Genomic DNA, 24,350 nt, shown 5'->3' with positions numbered 1-24,350 from the left:
AGGTGCTCATGCCGCTCTACAGAGCACTAGTGAGACCTCATCTGGAGTATTGTGCGCAGTACTGGAGACCATATCTCCAGAAGGATATTGATACTTTGGAGAGAGTTCAGAGAAGAGCTACTAAACTGGTACATGGATTGCAGGATAAAACTTACCAGGAAAGATTAAAAGGAACTTAACATATAGAGCTTGGAAGAAAGACGAGACAGAGGGGATATGATAGAAACTGCTAAATACATAAAGGGAATCAACAAGGTAAAAGAGGAGAGAAGATTTACAAGAAGATAAACTGCTACAAGAGGACATAGTTTTAAATTAGAGGGGCAAAGGTTTAAAAGTAATATCAGGAAGTATTACTTTACTGAAAGAGTAGTGGATGCATGGAATAGCCTGCAGAAGTGGTAGCTGCAAATACAGTGACGGAGTTTAAGCATGCATAGGAAAGGCATAAAGCCATCCTTCATATAAGATAGGGCCAGGGGCTATCCATAGTATTTAGTATATTGGGCTGACTAGATGGGCCAAATGGTTCTTATCTGCCGACACATTCTATGTTTCTATCTAGTCAACCAATCACATGGCAGTTGCTTCAATGCATGTAGGGTTGTGGTCCTGGTCAAGACAATCTCCTGAACTTCAAACTGAATGTCAGAATGGGAAAGAAAGGTGGGCTACAACAGCAGAAGACCCCACCGGGTACCACTCATCTCCACTACAAATAGGAAAAAGAGGCTATAATTTGCACGAGCTCACCAAAATTGGGCTGTTGAAGACTGGAAAAATGTTGCCTGGTCTGATGAGTCTCTATTTCTGTTGAGACATTCAAATGGTAGAGTCCGAATTTGGCGTAAACAGAATGAGAACATGTGTCCATCATGCCTTGTTACCACTGTGCAGGCTGGTGGTGGTGGTGTAATGGTGTGGGGGATGTTTTCTGGGCACACTTTAGGCTCCTTAGTGCCAATTGGCCATCGTTTAAATGCCACGGGCTACCTGAGCATTGTTTCTGACCATGTCCATCCCTTCATGACCACCATGTACCCCTCCTCTGATGGCTACTTCCAGCAGGATAATGCACCATGTCACAAAGCTCCAATCATTTCAAATTGATTTCTTGAACATGACAATGAGTTCACTGTACTAAAATGGCCCCACAGTCACCAGATATCAACCCAATAGAGCATCTTTGGGATGTGCTGGAACGGGAGCTTTGTGCCCTGGATGTGCATCCCTCAAATATCCATCAACTGCAAGATGCTATCCTATCAATATGGGCCAACATTTCTAAAGAATGCTATCAGCACCTTGTGGAATCAATGCCACGTAGAATTACGGCAGTTCTGAAGGCAAAAGGGGGTCCAACACCGTATTAGTATGGTGTTCCTAATAATTCTTTAGGCGAGTGTATATGTATATATATGAGATATAGGGATTAGCTCTCTTTCGGGGGTCAATTCTCACAATTAGCTTCACCACAGCCGGATTGCAGGTCCAAACGTGAGATTTATTTTCACAGCAACAACAAAACAGTACAAAATAAAAGCCTGCCCGTCTGGGCTCTACCTAAACTTAACAAAACATAGTCCCTGACTTAACTACACAGTTCATACCTGGCATCAGGTCCGGCTTTCCCAGCCTAACAGTTCCCCAGGCTGTACAAGTACGAGTCCCTTTGGGGAATTGGGATCCAGCAGTCCTCCTGACCCTGACCTAGTGACCCTAGTACCAAAGGCGTCACTGTGTCCCCTAAAGTCCAGGCTATCACCTAGCCTCGTGGTCCCTCCAGCAGGACTCTGTTCCACAAATAATCTCCCCCTGACTGCCAGTCTGGCCTCCTATCCCAGACTGATTGTGGCACCTGGTGCTGGCTCAGACCTTTTGATCGACGGGGAAGACAGGGAAACTCCTGCCATAAATCTCCCCTGACTGCTATGAAGCCTGTCACTGCCTCACAATATATACACACACACACACACACACACACACGTGAACGCTGTCAAAATAAAAACTATGCCAAAACAGTCTTTTTATTACCTTGCCTTACAAAATGCATAATATTGAGTGATCAAAAAGTCATATATACCCTGCAAAAAATGAACCCCTACATAAGACAATCACTCAAAAAAAAAAAAAAAAAACAATGGCACCCGTAAACCAATCCATCAAAATCTGAGCTGCAAAAGCCATATGGCGCTCCTTCCTTTCCGAGTCCTGCCATGTGCCCCAACAGCGGTTTGCCACCACATATGGAGTGTTGCCATATTCAGGAGAAAATGGGTAACAAATGATGTGGTGCTTTTTCTCCTGTTACCCCTTGCGAAAATGAAAAATTTGGGGCTAAAGCAACATTTTATTGGAAGAAATTAAACTTTTCATTTTCACAGCAAAGTGTTTATAAAATTCCGTAAAACGCTTATGGGGTCAAAGTGCTCAGTAGGGGTGTAGTTTTAAAAATGGGTCACTTTTTGAGGGTTTCCACTGTAGGGGTACATCAGGGTCTCTTCAAATACAAAATGGTGTCCAAAAACCAGTGCTGCACAGTCTGAAAATGGTAGCACTGATTGGACGGAGCCCCAACTGGTTACCCCCCTCTGTACCCTTACTGCAGACTGCTGGCAATTCATTCATAAATTCCAGTACAAATAATAAGGGAATGGCACAACACAGAGCGATAAGGATAGATGCTCCAGAATAGTTATTACATGGGGGATGCAAGTAACTATTAAAACAGGCCTGTAAGGAGTAGTGAAAGGTCCTCTAACACTTAAACAACACAATGTAACTCCAAGTCAATCACATTTCTGTGAAATCAATCTATCCAGTTATAAAGCAACACTGGTTGTGAATCAATGTCTCCTGCTCTTGTGCAAATTAAACAGACAACAGGTAAAATGATAGGCAATTAGCAAGACAACCCCTAAGAAAGAGCAGTTCGGCAGGTGGTGACCACAGACCATTTCTCTGTTCCCATCCTTTTTGTCCTTTTGCATTTTGTCATTGCTCTCACCCCTAGAGGTAGCATAAGATGGTGTCTACAACTCACAGAAGATGCTCAGGTAGTGCAGCTCATCCAGGATGGCACATCAATGCGAGCTATGGCAGGAAGGTTAGCTGTGTCTGTCAGCATAGTGGCCAGAGCATGAAGCAGATACCAGGAGGTGCCGTAGGAGGGCAACAACCCAGCAGTAGGACCGCTACCTCCTGCTTTGTGCAAAGAGCAGTACAGAGCCCTGCAAAATGACCGCCAGCAGGCCACTAATAATAATGTGTCTGCTCAACCTGTCAGAAACAGACTCAATGACGGTGGTATGAGGGCCCGACGTCCACAAGTCAGTGTTTTGCTTACCAACACCTTGCAGGGCAATTGGCATTTGCCAGAGAACTCCAAGATGGGCAGATTCAAAATTGGCGCTCTGTGCTCTTCCCGGATGAGAGCAGGTTTGCACTGAGCACATGTGACAGACATGACAGCGTATGGAGACGCTGTGGAGAACGTTCTGCTGCCTACAACATCCTCCAGCATGGCCGGTTTGGTAGTGGGTCAGTAATGGTGTGGGAAAGCATTTCTTTGGAGGCCCGCACAGCCCTCCATGTGCTAGCCAGAGGTACCCTGACTGCCATTAGGTAATGGAATGAGATCCTTAGACCCATTGTGAGACCACATGCAGGTGCAGTGGGCCCTGGGTTCCTTCTGATGCATGACAATGCTAGGCCTCATGTGGCTGAAGTGTGTCAGCAGTTCATGCATGATGAAGGCATTGAGCACATCTGGGAAATCATGTCTCGTTCCATTCTCCAATGCCATGTTGCACCACAGATTGTCCAGGATTTGACTGATGCTTTAATCCAGGTTTGAGAGGAGATCCCTCAGAAGAACATCTGCCACCTCATCAAGAGCATGCCCAGGTGTTGTAGGGAGGCCTTACAGGCACACGGAGGCCACACACACTACTTAGCCTCATTTGCTTGTCTTGAGGCATTTCCACTGAAGTTGTATTAGCCTGATATTTGAGTTTCCACTTTGATTTTAAATATCATTCCAAATCCAGACCTCTATGGGATATAAATTTTTATTTACATTGATCATATTTATGTTTTATTGTTCTCAACACATTCCACTATGTAATGAATAAAGATCTGCAACTGGTATATATGTCACGTTCCAGCGGGTGTGAACCCACTGTGCCACGTGTCCTACCTAAGGGCGTTGTCTACGTGAACCCCTCGATCTCCACAGTACCCATGATGGTGGGGATAGACTTTCCTGAGGGGAACACCAGGTCGCTACCTCTTGAGGATAGGCACACGAGGCAGCTGGTCCAGGCAGACCAGGAGGTACCAGAGGTACAGACGTAATCAGCAGGCCAAGTCGTAACCAGGAGCAACAGTGCAGGACCGAAGGATAAGGTAGAGGTGAAGTCAAACAAGCAATTGGTCAGGGCAGGCAGCACAGGTACAAGACAGGCAATCCTGGCCGGCAACAGAAGAGTCAAGGCAAGCAGGCAGGTATCAAACAGGTAGCGGAGTCCAGAAACACAGGCACGAGTCAGGAACACAAGCAGAGATAACAGCAACCTAGCAGGACACAAGGACCTTGACGCTGAGGCATCTGGGAAGGGGGCTGAGCCACTTATATACATGCAGGAGGGCTAGGATTGGTTAGCGAGGTCACATAAAGCAAAGGAAGTAATGAGCGCCGGCCCTTAAGGAAGTGCTGCAGGGAACAAGCAGCAAGCATGCTGTGGCTAGGGCTGAATGGAAACTGTGGAGCAGATCCCAGAACAGTACCTACATGGACAGAGCCCTGCAGCAGTGAATGGGGAAGCACTAGTAACAGATCACTGCTGAACACAGCGCCAGGGACCACGGCGCTAAGCAGGGGAACAGTGGCGCACAGCAGTCGCTGTTACAGTATATTTGATTTATTGAGATCAAGGATGTGGTATTTTAGTGTTCCCTTTATTTTTTGGGAGCAGTGTATATCTGCAACCATGTCCTTAGTTGGGCAGTATTGCAAGTTCAGAAGTTCTTGTTCTTAAAGATCCCACAGAAAAATGAAACTTCACATCATTATGCTTGGTTCTGGGATTCACCCTTTCCATATGTGCGAGTGCAATGCATCCTTGGTTGTCTTCAAAGACCTTTGTCGATTCTGACTGTTGTTGACCTAAATCTGCCATACGTCTTAACCATAGGACTTCCTGACTTGCTTGTGTTGCTGTAACATACTCTGCTTCTGTTGAAGAAAGTGATAGAGGTGTTTTCTGTTAGTCTAGCTGATGGTACTTCCTGAAAGAAGAAACGGACATCCACCGGTGGATTTTCTGTCACAGGTGTCTCCAGCCCAGTCAGCATCCACATATCCTGAAAGGTTACATTTGTCACTTGCTGGTAACTGTAGTTTGAAATCCAGGGTTTTCCTAGAGATAACGAATGACCCTTTTTACAGCACTCCAGTCCATGTGACTTGGCACCGAGACTTTTCCACATCAGATTCCTACTGCTCTACAATGGCAGATCTCTTAACAGTGGCAATGTATAGCAATTGTCCTACTACCTTCCTGTTCTGATTATCATTTGGTAACAACGCACCTTGGCTGTTCATCTCCAAGTACCGTATTTTTCACCCCCTAAAGACGCATTTTTTTTCCATTAATTTGATTTAATCAAATCTACTCTTATACTTAATGCCTGAATATAAATATAGGGTCTTGACCTACAGAATCCAAATCCTCAAGAAGACCTTGCCAATACAGACTAAAACATAACTTTTACTTGATGTCCTTAAAATTCAAGTAAACAAATATGGTGCGTAAATAACGCAGTGCAATGCAATAATATCAAAAAATTATTTTGCATACTAGGTCAAGACATTTGCGGGTATGTAATGGAATGGTCTTACCAGATCCTGAAGTGCATATACCAATTTGTCTGCCCAATGTTCGTCTCTTACTGTCAAAACGAACCATATAGAAAACAGCAGGGTCTGTATCACTGAGGTGTATCTTCTGGGGACATAATCCTAGATAGCCCTACCATGTAAACCCTAACATTGGTTGGGATGAGGGCTATTAGTCCCTGCCTAACAGTAATACAGAGCACCTGCCTCGATAAGGACAACCATGTCAGGAAACTGTCCCTTTGAGGGGCCCTATTCCCTTAAAATGTCCCTCTCTCATGTCCCGACATGACATGTTTTATCCCATTTTGGGACTGATCAGGGGATATACAGTACAGACCAAAAGTTTGGACACACCTTCTCATTCAAAGAGTTTTCTTTATTTTAAAGGGTTTCTACCACATCGTTTTCACATAATTAGGTGTCAGACACTAGCGATCCGCTAGTGTCTGCTCTGCCAAACAATCCTAATATAATAGCTTTTGGGGCAGCCGTTTCGCAAAAAAAAGAACTTATATTGATATGCTAATGACCCTCTAGGTGCTTTGGGGGCGTCATTAGCACCTAGAGGATCGGTCTACCTTCACAAAATGCCGCCGCCGCCCAGCGCGTCCCTCCAGCCCGCCCATCTCCTCCGGAATGCGATCAAGCGGACGAATTCTCGCGCATGCGCCGTGCGCGTCTGTATTTGGCGCATGCGCAGTGAATGTCCGACCGCGTCCCTGCTCAGACATCTCCACTGCGCCTGCGCCGATTACGTCATAGTGCTCCGAGGAACAGGCGCAGTGGAGATGTCTGAGAAGGGAAGCGGTCGGACATTCACTGCGCATGCGCCGAATACAGATGCGCACGGCGCATGCGCGAGAATTCGTCCGCTTGATCGCATTCCGGAGGAGATGGGCGGGCTGGAGGGACGCGCTGGGCGGCGGCGGCATTTTGTGAAGGTAGACCGATCCTCTAGGTGCTAATGACGCCCCCAAAGCACCTAGAGGGTCATTAGCATATCAATATAAGTTCTTTTTTTTAGCGAAACGGCTGCCCCAAAAGCTATTATATTAGGATTGTTTGGTAGAGCAGACACTAGCGGATCGCTAGTGTCTGACACCTAATTATGTGAAATCAAAGTGGTAGAAACCCTTTAATGACTATGAAAATTGTAGATTCACACTGAAGGCATCAAAACTATGAATTAACACATGTGGAATTATATACATAACAAAAAAGTGTGAAACAACTGAAAATATGTCATATTCTAGGTTCTTCAAAGTAGCCACCTTTTGCTTTGATTACTGCTTTGCACACTCTTGGCATTCTCTTGATGAGCTTCAAGAGGTAGTCACCTGAAATGGTCTTCACTTCACAGGTGTGCCCTGTCAGGTTTAATAAGTGGGATTTCTTGCCTTATAAATGGGGTTGGGACCATCAGTTGCGTTGTGGAGAAGTCAGGTGGATACACAGCTAATAGTCCTACTGAATAGACTGTTAGAATTTGTATTATGGCAAGAAAAAAGCAGCTAAGAAAAACGAGTGGCCATCATTACTTCTGAATGTGTCCCCAAGTGCAGTCACAAAAACCATCAAGCGCTACAAAGAAACTGTCTCACATGCGGACCGCCCCAGGAAAGGAAGACCAAGAGTCACCTTTGCTGCGGAGGATAAGTTCATCCGAGTCACCAGCTTCAGAAATCGCAGGTTAACAGCAGCTCAGATTAGAGACCAGGTCAATGCCACCCAGAGTTCTAGCAGCAGACACATCTCTAGAACAACTGTTTAGAGGAGACTGTGCGATTCAGGCCTTCATGGTAGAATATCTGCTAGGAAACCACTGCTAAGGACAGGCAACAAGCAGAAGAGACTTGTTTGGGCTAAAGAACACAAGGAATGGACATTAGACAGGACAATGACCCCAAACGCACCTCCAGGCTGTGTAAGGGCTATTTGACCATGAAGGAGAGTGATGGGGTGCTGCGCCAGATGACCTGGCCTCCACAGTCACCGGACCTGAACCCAATCGAGATGGTTTGGGGTGAGCTGGACCGCAGAGTGAAGGCAAAAGGGCCAACAAGTGCTAAGCAACTCTGGGAACTCCTTCAAGACTGTTGGAAGACCATTTCAGGTGACTACCTCTTGAAGCTCATCAAGAGAATGCCAAGAGTGTGCAAAGCAGTAATCAAAGCAAAAGGTGGCTACTTTGAAGAACCTAGAATATGACATTTTCATTTGTTTCACACTTTTTTGTTATGTATATAATTCCACATGAATTAATTCATAGTTTTGATGCCTTCATAGTCATGAAAATAAAGAAAACTCTTTTAATGAGAAGGTGTGTCCAAACTTTTGGTCTGTACTGTATGTAGAGAGTCAACTACAACAAAAATAGAGAAAATAAATAAATGTAATACATAAATACCAGTATTTGGTTAGACACCAATAGTATCCATTAGATATTTAAATAGGGATCAACTAACCGCTCAGAAGTGTAATGGAGATGTCAGGTAAATAGGCAACTCCTATAGTGGTCTCCAGAGAACAACAGTGGTCAATATCTGGGCAGGTTGGAGAAGTGTCCCCACAGAAACCCACGTCTCACCGCCTGTAAAGTCACACGGAGGGGGTGTGATGTACTGCGCTACCCCCCCCCCTTTTTTTTTTTTTTAACTCTCCCGGTCACAGAAGCCCAGACTTGGCTCCTCCTCTCCTCAGCGTGCTGGAACGCTCATGGAGCCCACGCCGAACGTGCGCGCATTCAGGAGAACCAGAAGGAGCCGTCATGTGACAATGGGGCAACCGGAAGTACCGTCACGCGAGGGGGCAGTGCTGATCACTGCTTAGCAACCAGACAACACATAACTTCACTCGCCTGACTGCCATGACAATGTAGCATAGCTGATCTTCATTATGAGTAATGTTGCTCTAACCGGATTTATAGGTCGGTAACTTAGGAGGATACAGTCAGAAACTTAATAAAGCATGGAATAGAGATGAACATGGAACCTCATGCTAGATCCATGTTAGATCACTGATGAGATGTCCGAAGCCCAGTAAAAGGGGGAGTTATAATTATCAACCTCACATAATGGGCATATGGTAAATATGGAAATCAAATAAAACAACTAAAATTAAGTTGTTCATTGAGGCCGGTTGGATACATCGTTTTAAAAAAATCCATTTAGCCTCACGTTGCAGAACCAATTTATCCCAGTCTCCTCTTCTACCTGTTTGTTTGACCATGAAATCAAGGTAGTCAAATCTACCATCATGTTAATTTCTAACATGGTGAGAAACCGGTCTCTCTCTGGTTTGTTATGTCCCCAATATGTTCTCCAACTCTGCGTCTTAACTCTCTTATCGTCTTACCAATGTACTCTTTGCCGCACTTGCAAAGTCTTTAATCTTAGACCTTGCCCGTGACATTGCTTACAGAAGTTTTACTGCAGCGTACAAATTTACAGGAGGCACAGCCGCCACATCTATAGCAACCCTCAACCGGTTTATTCAACCATGTTCTCTGTGCCGGGGGGGCTACATAGTGGCTTTTTACCCCCATGTCACAAATGCTAGTGCCCCTCCTATATGTGATGCTTGGGTTATCCCTCACTGCAGTACAGATGTCTGGGTCCATACACAAGATGTGCCAGTATTTGGAAATGATATATTTCACACAGGGAGCAGCCTCATCAAACGTGCTTATAAGACGGATCTTCCTATTAGTCAACTCCTTAGCTCCCGCCTCAGATGCCCTTTCCTTCTTAGTATTCAAAAGAGAGGCACGATCCTGCGAACATGCCAATTGAAAGGCTGGCTTCAGAGTATGGAGAGAGTAACCCCGATCTAGGAATCTGTCTCTCAAATCCGCTGCTTGTTTTAAAAATGTAGTCTGCTGTGAACAGTTCCTCCTGATACGGAGATATTGTCCACGAGGGATTCCCTTCTTGAGTGGGAAAGGATGACTACTTTCCCACCTCAGAAGGGAATTTGTGGAAGTAGGTTTTCTGAAGATAGATGTGTCCAGAGAGCCATTTGGATTCTTGGTGATGGAGATGTCAAGGAAGGGCAACCTGGACATATGACACTCGGATGTAATTCGTAGGCCTATATCATTATTGTTTAGGCCTTTGGTTCAGGTGTTGAATGCCTTCATGCTCCCCCTCCATATTACAAGTGTGCCCTGAAGGTATGTGGGCTTATGGATCTGATACCTATGATTGATGTAGATTGAGACACCTAGTAGGAGCACCAGAGGACGCATCCTTGATGACATCAGCACCTTATTCACTATGTTATTGGCCACTCCTGTGGGAGTGGGTGTGTTTTAATGTATTTAAACAGGTACTTTTAGATTTCACATTGTGTTTGATAAAGGCTGTAAAGCAGCCGAAACGTCACAACTGTTGCACGTTTGTTCACTTGGCGGTTCCCATTAAAAGGGATTTTTTACCGGTCATGCTGCCTCCATCTTCTTTTCTTGGACTTATCATGTAGGAGCCCTGATGAATCTTGGACTCCAGGTAGGCTGTTGCATACCGGATGACCTCAAGTTCTGGTGAGTGCGATTCCATCATTATTTTTTGTTATTCCATATTACAAAGACATCGTCAATGAATCTGGCCCACATTTGGATGTTCTCACCTCCCACCAATACCTCATCACCAAAAACGCAAGTGCCCTCCCACCAGCCCAGGAACAAATTTGCAAACGACGGGGAACAAGAGCTCCCCATCGCGGTGCCTCTGAGCTGGTGGTAGCACCTGCCGTTGAAGAGGAAAAAATTCTTGATGAGAGAGAATTCCAAGAGTTGGAGAACAAACTGGTTTTGCAAGGTATATTGGCAGCCACGTGTAGATAGGAAGTATGCAACAGCAAGTAAGCCGAATTCATGGGGAATAGACAAATTCAACGCTTAGACATCTATACTGCCCAGAATAGAGCCCTCCTCCAGGTGGATGCCCTCTAATTGCTTAAGGAGGTCTCCTGTATCTCGCACATGTAAAGGAAGGGATGTCACAAAGGGGGACAGCATTTTATCTATATAAATGCCTAAATTCTGGGTTAGACTATCCACTCCCGAAACAATAGGTCGCCCCTTCAAGGGATTACAACTCTTATGAACTTTTGGGAGGCAGTAAAACATGGCCGTTCGGGGATGCTGGGGAAGTAGAAAGTCATACTCATTCTGGTCAATAAGTTTGTTTCCTCGGGCATTGTCCAGAATGAGCTTGAGTTCCCACTTATAGTGTTCAGTTGGATCAGTTCCCAGAATTTCATAACACTCTTTCAATGCTAATAGAGTTTCACACATGGACCTCTACATGGTCGTATCCAAGATAACCGTATTGCCCCCCTTATCTGATGGTTTAATAGTTATATTTTTTGTCAAGCTCTAAATTCTTTAAGGCTGATATTTCTTCCTTCGAAGAGGTGAAGTATAGAGGTGTGCTTTCTAAGCACAAACTTGTTCACAAAATTCAAAAACATGCAAAAGGACCCTCTCCCTCCAGGGGGCCTCCCTGTGAGGAAATCTGTGGAGAAGTGAGGAACCGCACTCTCGAATGTTGATACTGGTGCCAATCAAGGGCTTGTTAGGCCGTATCCAGATAATTAAATATTGAGGCACTCAGTCTGGAACTTATGCAAATGAAGTAAATTTTATTCTTTCATTTTTTTCTTTCATTTTTTCATTTTTTCTATGCCATCCATAGGCCCGTTATATGTTAAAGGGTAACAGATTAATTTCTGACCAGACGTTTCGGTCCTGGTAGACCTTCATCAGTGGTCATGTTATCTGGAACATTAGCAAATACATATATATATAAGGTACTTTCGCACGGATGGCAGAGTATGAAATTGCATAGATATAAACATAATGAAAAATAGGACAATGAACAATATACAAGTAATATGTGATATTTGATAGCGTTATAGCAGCAGAGTAAATAGGGGTCCAGAGATTGCCTATATATATAAAAAAATATATAAAAATATATATATATATACATGTATAAATTCATATTCATAAACATTAATATATGTAAGGAAAACATGATTCTATGTCGACGTAAAGAATGGCAAAATTTGTACTTATTGTCAACACATGATACCTACATAGAATATGGAAAATTACGTAAAAAAATCACATAACAAAATTAATAGACATGATTGTATAAGTATATGCAAGGCAAAACATGATTCTATTGGGATTCCCTGAAGATATAGTTTAGAATGTGGTTACGTCGTCTATGTCCACCACACTTGGTATTAGCATAAAATGTGGCAATGTTTGTGGAGGTTTACTAGTTACAATTGTATATATTGGACTCCATGATCGTTTGTGTGGTTGGCATAGACGATTAACCACATGCTAATGACATTAAAGCTGATAGGGGAGGAGCAGAAAGGTTACTACATAAATCGGTTGTCATATGTATATAAAGGAATACTGTAGACAATAGCTCATATGGTATGATCTGCATATAGGAGTTGGCAGGCATGGAGATATCCCATGATGTTACTGTGGCCGCATAGTTGATCAACATAGTCAGGAGAAATGACATCATAGTGGCAACCTGTGAGAGAAGGAGTAGGGGTGGTTAGTTACCTGTGAAGAGTATGGGTTCTGCCTGGGCGCTGGATGCAACGATGTGTTAGTTCTGGGACGCTATTTAAATACCATGCTGGCCGGTGTAAGTGGTCACATGACGGGAAATTGTGCGCTGTGTGGAACGCACGTATGCGTTTCACAGGGCGGAAGTATGGCGCTTGGTGATTCCGGTAACCTGGCCGGAAGTGGTGCATGTTGTGTGGAGCGCACATATGCGTTTCACCGCACGGAGATGCTGGCTGATGTGGTGGGACCCTGCTGGCAGCATCTCAGCCAGCATCTCCGTGCGGTGAAACGCATATGTGGTGGCACCCACCACATCAGCCAGCATCTCCGTGCGGTGAAACGCATATGTGCGCTCCACACAACATGCACCACTTCCGGCCAGGTTACCGGAATCACCAAGCGCCATACTTCCGCCCTGTGAAACGCATACGTGCGTTCCACACAGCGCACAATTTCCCGTCATGTGACCACTTACACCGGCCAGCATGGTATTTAAATAGCGTCCCAGAACTAACACATCGTTGCATCCAGCGCCCAGGCAGAACCCATACTCTTCACAGGTAACTAACCACCCCTACTCCTTCTCTCACAGGTTGCCACTATGATGTCATTTCTCCTGACTATGTTGATCAACTATGCGGCCACAGTAACATCATGGGATATCTCCATGCCTGCCAACTCCTATATGCAGATCATACCATATGAGCTATTGTCTACAGTATTCCTTTATATACATATGACAACCGATTTATGTAGTAACCTTTCTGCTCCTCCCCTATCAGCTTTAATGTCATTAGCATGTGGTTAATCGTCTATGCCAACCACACAAACGATCATGGAGTCCAATATATACAATTGTAACTAGTAAACCTCCACAAACATTGCCACATTTTATGCTAATACCAAGTGTGGTGGACATAGACGACGTAACCACATTCTAAACTATATCTTCAGGGAATCCCAATAGAATCATGTTTTGCCTTGCATATACTTATACAATCATGTCTATTAATTTTGTTATGTGATTTTTTTACGTAATTTTCCATATTCTATGTAGGTATCATGTGTTGACAATAAGTACAAATTTTGCCATTCTTTACGTCGACATAGAATCATGTTTTCCTTACATATATTAATGTTTATGAATATGAATTTATACATGTATATATATATATTTTTATATATTTTTTTATATATATAGGCAATCTCTGGACCCCTATTTACTCTGCTGCTATAACGCTATCAAATATCACATATTACTTGTATATTGTTCATTGTCCTATTTTTCATTATGTTTATATCTATGCAATTTCATACTCTGCCATCCGTGCGAAAGTACCTTATATATATATGTATTTGCTAATGTTCCAGATAACATGACCACTGATGAAGGTCTACCAGGACCGAAACGTCTGGTCAGAAATTAATCTGTTACCCTTTAACATATAACGGGCCTATGGATGGCATAGAAAAAATGAAAAAATGAAAGAAAAAAATGAAAGAATAAAATTTACTTCATTTGCATAAGTTCCAGACTGAGTGCCTCAATATTTAATTATCCCTGTGAGGAAAGGCTCTGAAGCATCCCAACGTCCTCCGGCATTTCCATAGGGACACCTAACTCAAAACTTTGTTTCCTGTCTATATTGCAGAAATGTTTAAACCACCTTAGTTTACGTGCAAATAAATTGATGCCCACTATGGTTTTGAACAAATTGAATCTAGCTGTTGGGATGAAGGAGAGACCTTTTTCAAGGATGCCAATTTCAGAAGGTGTAAGTGAGCGGGTGGACAGGTTGATTACTTTTGGGCTGGAGTTGTTCCTGGATGTTGTGGGTGATTCCGTAAGGGATATGTTGGAGCCTGGTATTAAAAAAAAAAACTGAATTGCCCCTGCCCTGTGTGTTGCCCATAAAGTTTCTTTTTCCTCTACTACGGACTATGTTCTTGCTAATACTTTGTTCCCTTTCTGAGTCTGAGTGCTCAGTTTCCGTAGAAGACAGATCAGTGTCCTGAGCGGGAACTTTGTGTCTCTCACTGATTAGGGTATACACTTTATTTTCCCTTAAGTCAGCAAGATCACGTACAAATTGCTTATGCTTCCTAACTTTAAGGTGGTATTGAAAGCGCTCTAATGTGGCCTGTGGTTGTTTTTCTTTGTTATTAAACTCGGGTTCTGAGGTGAAGGATATTTATTTGTTCCTTCAGCTTAGTATTAAGGTCCTCAAGCGTCATGCGCTCTTGTTCCAATAGAATGCACATTAACCACTCCAGGACCGCCGTACGCAGGATTGCGTCCTGCCGGCGGCCCTGCTCTTCTGGGTGGACGCATATACGCGTCCTCCCGCGAGAGCCGAGATTTCCTGTGAACGCGCGCACACAGGCGCGCGCGCTCACAGGAACGGAAGGTAAGCGAGTGGATCTCCAGCATGCCAGCGGCGATCGCTCGCTGGCAGGCTGGAGATCCGAATCTTTTAACCCCTAACAGGTATATTAGACGCTGTTTTGATAACAGCATCTAATATACCTCCTACCTGGTCCTCTGGTGTCCCTTTTGTTAGGATCGACCACCAGAGGACACAGGTAGGTCAGTAAAGTCGCACCAAACACTACACTACACTACACCCCCCCGTCACTTATTAACCCTTTATGAACCCCTGATCACCCCCTATCCACTCCCTGATCACCCCCTGTCATTGATCACCCCCATGTCATTGATCACCCCCCTGTAAGGCTCCATTCAGACGTCCGCATGATTTTTACGGATCCATGGATCGGATCCGCAAAACACATGCGGACGTCTGAATGGAGCCTTACAGGGGGTGATCACCCATATACACTCCCTGATCACCCCCCTGTCATTGATCACCCCCCTGTAAGGCTCCATTCAGACGTCCGCATGTGTTTTGTGGATCCGATCCATGTATCCATGGATCCGTAAAAATCATGCGGACGTCTGAATGGAGCCTTACAGGGGGGGTGATCAGTGACAGGGGGGTGATCACCCTGATCACCCCCTGTCATTGATCACCCCCCTGTAAGGCTCCATTCAGACGTCCGCATGTGTTTTGCGGATCCGATCCATGTATCCGTAAAAATCATACGGACGTCTGAATGGAGCCTTACCAGGGGGGTGATCAATGACAGGGGGGTGATCAGGGAGTCTATATGGGTGATCACCCCCCTGTCATTGATCACCCCCCTGTAAGGCTCCATTCAGACTTTTTTTTTGGCACAAGTTAGCGGAAATTTTTTGTTTGTTTTTTTCTTACTAAGTCTCATATTCCTCTTGGTCAAATGCCAACTTTGTATAAAAAAATTGGAAAAGTTGTCTTTTGCCAAGATATTTCTCTCACCCAGCATGGGTATATGTAAAATGACACCCCAAAACACATTCCCCAACTTCTCTTGAGTACGGCGATACCAGATGTGTGACACTTTTTTGCTGCCAAGGTGGGAAAAGGGGCACATATTCCAAAGTGCACCTTTCGGATTTCACCGGTCATTTTTTACACATTTCGATTGCAAAGTTCTTCTCACACATTTGGGCCCCTAAATTGCCAGGGCAGTATAACTACCCCACAAGTGACCCCATTTTGGAAAGAAGACACCCCAAGGTATTCCGTGAGGGGCATGGCGAGTTCCTAGAATTTTTTATTTTTTGTCGCAAGTTAGTGGAATATGAGACTTTGTAAGAAAAAAATAAAAATTAAAAATCATCATCATTTTCCGCTAACTTGTGACAAAAAATAAAAAGTTCTATGAACTCACTATGCCCATCAGCGAATACCTTAGGGTGTCTACTTTCCGAAATGGGGTCATTTGTGGGGGGTTTCTACTGTCTGGGCATTGTAGAACCTCAGGAAACATGACAGGTGCTCAGAAAGTCAGAGCTGCTTCAAAAAGCGGAAATTCACATTTTTGTACCATAGTTTGTAAACGCTATAACTTTTACCCAAACCATTTTTTTTTTTGCCCAAACATTTTTTTTTTATCAAAGACATGTAGAACTATAAATTTAGCGAAAAATTTATATATGGATGTCGTTTTTTTTGCAAAATTTTACAGCTGAAAGTGAAAAATGTCATTTTTTTGCAAAAAAATCGTTACATTTCGATTAATAAAAAAAAAAGTAAAAATGTCAGCAGCAATAAAATACCACCAAATGAAAGCTCCATTAGTGAGAAGAAAAGGAGGTAAAATTCATTTGGGTGGTAAGTTGCATGACCGAGCGATAAACGGTGAAAGGAGTGTAGTGCCGAAGTGTAAAAAGTGCTCTGGTCATGAAGGGGGTTTCAGCTAGCGGGGCTGAAGTGGTTAAAGATGCATTCTTGCATCTAAATGTTGGTGTCAAGGTGATTCTTAGCCCTCTCGGGACTATATTGTGCTTGAGATAATTCTCAAGACTTTGCACCTCCCACCAGGATACGATTTGCTCTTTATAGATTTTTGTCAGTTCTTTAAATGCCGTCTTAAAGGAGGGTGTATATCTTTTCTGAGAAAAAACATCCTTCACTTCAAACAGCCAGTTATCAGAGTTAAAATCTGTACTAAGAAAACAAGCCATATCGGGGATGACAATCAATTAGATCAAATCTACTCTTATATTCAATACCTGAATATAAATATAGGGTCTTGACCTATAGATTCCAAATCCTCAAGACCTCGGCATTACATACTAAAAACTTTTACTTGATGTCCTTAAAATTCAAGTAAACAAATATGGGGCTTAAATAATGTGGTGAAATGCGATAAAATATCAAAACATTCTTTTGCATACTAGGTCAAGACATGGAATGGTCTTACCAGATCCTGAAGTGCATAAACCAATTCTTGTCTGCCCAGTGTTCGTCCTTACTGTCAAGACGAACAAGGTGTATCTTCTGGGGACATAATCCTAGATAGCCCTACCATGTAAACCCAAACATTGGTTGGGATGAGGGCTATTAGTCCCTGCCTAACAGTAATACAGAGCAATCGCCCCAATAAGGTCAACCCTGTCATGTGACAATGGTGCAGCCGGAAGTAACTTTAAGGACATCAAGTAAAAGTTATGTTTTAGTATGTAATGCCGAGGTCTTCTTGAGGATTTGGACTAATTTGATTTTCCATGTTCTCGGAGCCTATTTTAGATCATAGAGACTTATCTGAAGTTTTCATACCAGTTTGGTCTTTGTTTATTCCATGTAAATGTCCTCTATTAGTTCACTATGCAAAAATGCTGATTTCCTTGAGACTGCCACAGTAAGCAAGGTTCTTTTACCTTTAAAACTCCATTCACAGCCTATGGCCTTTCTTCCAGATGGCAATTCTGTCAACGCCCTTGTTTTGTGTCGTGTATGGATCTAATTACTTCTGTTTGATTGGGGCACAGTAATATCCCATGTCCAGTTCCTTCTGCATTTATCTGCTAGATCGTTTTCTTGTTATTTGTCATGTTCTATGAAGCAGTTTCTATCACTTGTCCTGTGACTGGTAGCTCCAGGGTCAGTGCACCAACCCTACAGCATCTCACTGTCACTTTAAATGTGCCATTCCAATTATCTGCACATGATCAGAGATACTGCTTTTGTCCTTTTGCTTGGTCCCTTAAGGATGTACATAGCTTCTGCTACTCTGCTCTCCATATTGTCGTATTTCTTTAGGTGTCCCGGTATGTTGCATCTGAAACATGCTCTTGGTTCCTTTTTGTGATATCTGTAGCTTTAAAGAGGACCTTTCACTACTCTACAAACGAAAAACTAACTATACCTGTGGGCAGAGCGGCGCCCAGGGGTCCCCCTGCACTTACTAGTAAGTCTGGGCGCCGCTCCGTTCGCCCGGTATAGGCTCCGGTGTCTGCGCTCCCTCTGACTGATTTCTTGTAGGAGGCGTGTCCCATGCTGCACTGCTGGCCAATCGCAGCGCACAGCTCATAGCCTGGCTATGAGCTGTGCGCTGCGATTGGCCAGCAGTGCAGCAAGGGACACGCCTCCTACAAGAAATCAGTCAGAGGGAGCGCAGACACCGGAGCCTATACCGGGCGAACGGAGCGGCGCCCAGACTTACTAGTAAGTGCAGGGGGACCCCTGGGCGCCGCTCTGCCCACAGGTATAGTTAGTTTTTCGTTTGTAGAGTAGTGAAAGGTCCTCTTTAAGAGCGATTCCACTGTCACCTTGTGTGGAGTCCTGCATGACTTCCTTTCTTCGTGGATATCCATCTAGGAGCCTGGTTTTCACAAATTCTAGTGTCAGATCCGTCCCAGCGCATTGATCAGTGATCACTATATGAATCAGGCAAAGTGCACAGCAATATTCTCACTCACTGACCTTAGTTGTATAACAACCTCCAGCGTTGCTTTTATATGCTCCTTTGTGCCTTTTTCTTTCTTATACAGTTTCCTTGCCTTCTGTTTGATCAGGATCAGTTGGTCGTCCTCCACTAATAAGCTTATTGTGGCCCTTGCCTGTCTGTTTTTCATGTCCCATTCATAATAACTGATCTCTGGTATCTTATGTAGTAATAACCTCCCACAAGTCATCTCTGGACAATAACAATTCCACTAAAACACCAACCATTAAACTGTAAAATCATCAGGACAGAGTAGAAAGAACATCTACATCAACACCAGACAGTGCATACACTGGAACAACTGCACTTGAATAAACAGTAATGCTTAAAATAGTGCCATCTACTGTTGGCTTAACATAGTTCCTCCAGCATTGGACTACAGCTGTTCCTGTAGTCCAACACTATGATCACTTGAACACCATGCTTATCACTGTATATAGTATAAGGACAGGAGAGAACACAGGGGAGGTGAGAACTGATTATCATCACTAGAACACCCTGCTTATCACTGTATATAGTATAAAGGACAGGAGAGAACACAGAGGAGGTGAGAACTGATTATCATCACTAGAACACCCTGCTTATCACTGTATATAATATAAGGACAGGAGAGAACACAGGAAAGGGGAGAACTGATTATCTATCATCACTAGAACACCCTGCTTATCACTGTTTATAGTGTAAGGACAGGTGAGGACTGATTATCTATCATCACTAGAACACCCTGCTTATCACTGTATATAATATAAGGACAGGAGAGAACACAGGAAAGGGGAGAACCGATTATCTATCATCACTAGAACACTCTGCTTATCACCGTTTACAGTATAAGGACAGGAGAGAACACAGGGAAGGTGAGAACTGATTATCAACACCCTGCTTATCACTGTATATAATATAAGGACAGGAGAGAACACAGGGAAGGTGAGAACTGATTATCTATCATCACTAGAACACGCTGCTTATCACCGTTTACAGTATAAGGACAGGAGAGAACACAGGGGAGGTGAGAACTGATTATCTATCATCACTAGAACACCCTGCTTATTACTGTATATAGTATAAGGACAGGAGAGAACACAGGAGAGGTGAGAACTGATTATCTATCACTTTTTATAGTATAAGGACAGGGGAGGTGGAGGAAGTATCCTTGCTGATATGTTAAAGCACTAAGGAATATAGCTAACCTGCCTGTGATAAGACCTACATACATTACTTTCAACATACTCTGCACGCGAAGTATCGGAGCAGTGGCACGACAGAGCCCAGCTGGCTAATGGTCAACAGAGCGCATGCGCGCAGTTTCATTGATGGACAAGCGTTTCCACTTCATTGTAAGTTCAAATGCCACACCTGGAGCGTTAAGTTAAAGTTACATTATATACTATTGTGCATATTTTATAGATGAGCACAAACACTACGGCCCAGGTGGTGAGTGAACAGTATACTATATTGTTACCAACTTACTGAGGCTCAATGCAGCCTATGTGATTCTCCTGTAGCGACTGATATAAATACTGACAACAGCATTGTTTTAAGAAGCATATAGTCATTACCATATCATTATCCAAAAGGACTCTTGCTATTTTTTTATCAAAATTTTTAATTATTATTAATACTTACTTACTTAAAGGGGTTGTCCGGGACCAAATGTTTTTTTAAAAAAACACGTTTACTCACAATGTACAGCTAAGTAAAGACCTCCATACATTTTCAGCTATTTTTGCCACTTCTATGTGGCTCCCCACTCATTGTTTATATATCTGTTTATCTTTACCTGACTTCCGGCTGCACTGCCCTGTGGGTCCTGGGGCAGCGCAGCATCAGGTAGTTACAGCTGTCTCTCTGCTCCGCTGTAACTCCGCCCCCTCATCAATATTTACCTCAATTCATTCTGCAGCTCACCGCACTGGAGGGGCGGAGCTGAGCTGGTTAAGGGGCGGGGCTTAGCGGGATGTCGGCCAGCCGCTGTAACTCCGCCCCCTCATCAATATTCGCCTCAATTCATTCTGAAGCTCACCACTGGAGGGGCAGGGCTGAGTGGGTTGTCAAGGGGCGGGGCTGAGCTGGTGGTTAAGGGGCGGGGCTTAGCGGGATGTCGGCCAGCCGCTGTAACTCCGCCCCCTCATCCATATTCACCTCGATTCATTTGCTGCCAGTGACGTCACCGGGCTCCCTGAGCAGCGGAAGAGGAAGCTTTGCTTGCCTGCAAGGGACCCGGTACGTCACTGAGGAGAAGAAAACAGTAACTTCCGGCCAGGAATTTCAAAGATGAAAACGGGGCTGCAGAAATCTGTGCCAAAGGTACTACCTGCTTGTATGTAATGTGTATGCCACACTTGTACTATTAGAGTAATGTCCCCAATCCCGGACAACCCCTTTAATATCCATTAATATGTTTGCTGCTGGGCCCGCAGCTTATTGTTCTGGAATGGTAATGTATTTATAATTTATGGTTTACTTGAATATTTAGCTTTGATTTATTTTATATTTTCCCGATTGACACCTATAAGTCTAATACATAACAAACAATATATGCCTAGAGGAGCTCACATTTGTTTTATTCATTGATGACATTGCCACTCAGGGCGGGGCTCTGCTTATTCTCCTGGACCCTGCCCTGTAGATGTGACATCAGCAACGATGCCATGCCTTAGGACAGAGTTTTTCCAGCAGTGCTTGGATCCAGGACTGCCATCAGGGATTTCAGGGCTCTATTCAGACAAACGGTATGACCCCCCACCCCCCACTGTTATTTACATTGTTTACTAATCACCAAAAATAATATGTTCACAGCAGAACTTTTCTATAGAGGAGCTTGTAAAGCAGCTGTTTAGTGTACAGGAGGTCAGGGGTTCAAATTTCACAGAGTCCCATAAAATGATCCTTATAGTAAAAGTTATGGCGAAAAAATTAGAAATGTTATTTTCTAGCTATTGTTCTTTTATGGTAAAAGTTGCAATTTTCTGCAAATTGGTACAAAAAAAAAAAATGCAAAAACCATTAACTTTTTGTACAATACTCATGAAGTATCACAAAAAAGTATTTGATATTCCAATACTAATAACACTGTATAGTACAGTGAATACATTATTTATGGTGATTGGCACAATTTTTCCCCTTCGTTTCAGTAATATACTATTTAGTTTTAAGCCTGTGAAGAAAATAGCTTTTTAAGAACAAAGAATTCAGCCCTTCTAACAGAGAAGGTCTAGGGTTCAAATCCTGATGAAGAACCATTATATAAATTTCTTTAGTAAAAGTCTACAGGTTCATCTCAATCCTATTATATTCCCAATAGCCGTTGACAGTACGGACGAAACAGAGACGCAAGTCCCGTCCCAACTCCCCGCGATAATTCGGGGAAGCCGGCTAGAGGAGTACGGAGCGTGACGCCGGCATTATCCCGCGCCGCCCGACCCTCGCCTGAATTACCTCAACATCGAGGAAGGTAAGAGGAACTTTGTTTAGAAACATATTGATCATCAATGAGGGCCTAAGTACTGTCAACGCCTATTGGGAATATAATAGTACCAGAGAGTCATACTTTGAAATAACCAATGAAACATCAAAGAACCTGAATACCGATAGTTACAGTCCGGATATTGATTTGTATCTATATGTGGACTTATTTGTATGGGACTGCAATTTATACCACTAGGAAATCTGGCACCATTAGCCAGTTGATTATGGCGTGAAATAGCAACCATTCAGGCAGTGTCCACTAAATTGTGTGGACCTTGATTTATATAAGAAGTGCTGCTAGGAATATATTGCATTTTCTATCTGATTTTAGAGCGTTTTTTCAGTGTTTTATACAATTTTATTATGATATGTTACACACCTGTGAATTATACAACTGCTTGATTTAATTAAATGTTATTGTTAAGCCCAAATGAAGTGTGCTCACCCATTATTCTAGTATCCATTGTATAAACCTGACCAGAGGGTGGATGGTCCTCTAATTTGGGTTAGCAGCACCTGTTCCTACAATTCGTTTGGAGTGAGCCACCATCTTGAAATCCACAACGTCAGAAGTGTTTCACCTGGGTAAGAAGAAAAAGGACTGGTGCTTATTGTTTCAAAGTCCTGTTTTCATATGAAAGTAAATTTTGAATTTCATTTGGAAATCAAGGTTTAGAGTCTGGAGGTAGAGTGGAGAGGCACAATCCAATCTGCTTAAGGTCCAGTGTGAGGCTTCCATAGTCAATGGCGGCTGGAGGAGCCATGTCCGCTACTAGCGTTGTTCTACTGTTCTACTATCAAGCCTGAAGCCAGCGTAGTGTCTACCAGTAAATTTAGAGCACTACAAGCTTCCTGCTGCCGACAACCTTTATGGAGAAGCTGATTTCATTTTCTAGCAGGACTTGGCACCTGCCCACACTGTCAAAAGTACCAGTACCTGGTGTAATAATCATAGTATCAGTGGGCTTGATTGGCCAGCAAACTTCCCTAACCTAAACCCCACAGAGAATCTATGTGGAATTGTCAAGAGGAAGATGAGAGACACCAGAGCCAACAATGCTGACAAACTGAAGGCCGCTCTCAAAGAAAACTGGGCTTCCATACCACCTCAGCAGTGCCACAGGGTGATCACCTCAATACTACGCCTCATTGATACAGGAATTCATGCAGAATAATTGCCGACCAAGTATTGAGGGCATATACTGGACAGACTTTTCAATAGGCCAATATTTCTGTATAAAAATAATTTTTTAATTGGTCTTATATATTCTACTTTTCTAAGATCCTGATATTTGGGTTTTCGTTAGCTTTAAGCCAAAATCAAAAGAAATAAACACTTGAAATACACTCACCTAAAGAATTATTAGGAACACCTGTTCTATTTCTCATTAATGCGATTATCTAGTCAACCAATCACATGGCAGTTGCTTCAATGCATGTAGGGTTGTGGTCCTGGTCAAGACAATCTCCTGAACTCCAAACTGAATGTCAGAATGGGAAAGAAAGGTGGGCTACAACAGAAGAAGACCCCACCGGGTACCACTCATCTCCACTACAAATAGGAAAAAGAGGCTACAATTTGCACAAGCTCACCAAAATTGGACTGTTGAAGACTGGAAAAATGTTGCCTGGTCTGATGAGACATTCAAATGGTAGACTCCGAATTTGGCGTAAACAGAATGAGAACATGTATCCATCATGCCTTGTTACCACTGTGCAGGCTGGTGGTGGTGGTGTAATGGTGTGGGGGATGGCCACCGCTTAAATGCCACGGGCTACCTGAGCATTGTTTCTGACCATGTCCATCCCTTCATGACCACCATGTACCCATCCTCTGATGGCTACTTCCAGCAGGATAATGCATCATGTCACAAAGCTCGAATCATTTCAAATTGGTTTCTTGAACATGACAATGAGTTCACTGTACTAAAATGGCCCCCACAGTCACCAGATCTCAACCCAATAGAGCATCTTTGGGATGTGGTGGAACGGGAGCTTCGTGCCCTGGATGTGCATCCCTCAAATCTCCCTCAACTGCAAGATGCTATCCTA

The 24,350-nt window shown here is 43.5% G+C and overlaps 1 protein-coding gene across 20 annotated transcripts in view; it reads right to left on the bottom strand.

The window, feature by feature from the left end:
- Window positions 1-24,350, bottom strand: part of LOC122937811 (zinc finger protein 569-like) — a 350,216-nt gene that overhangs the window by 166,478 nt on the left and 159,388 nt on the right. The window lies entirely within an intron of this gene.

Source organism: Bufo gargarizans, chromosome 5 (genome assembly GCF_014858855.1).
Source record: "Bufo gargarizans isolate SCDJY-AF-19 chromosome 5, ASM1485885v1, whole genome shotgun sequence".
NCBI classification, from domain to species: Eukaryota; Metazoa; Chordata; class Amphibia; order Anura; family Bufonidae; genus Bufo; species Bufo gargarizans.
This window is presented reverse-complemented; position numbering and strand designations above follow the sequence as displayed.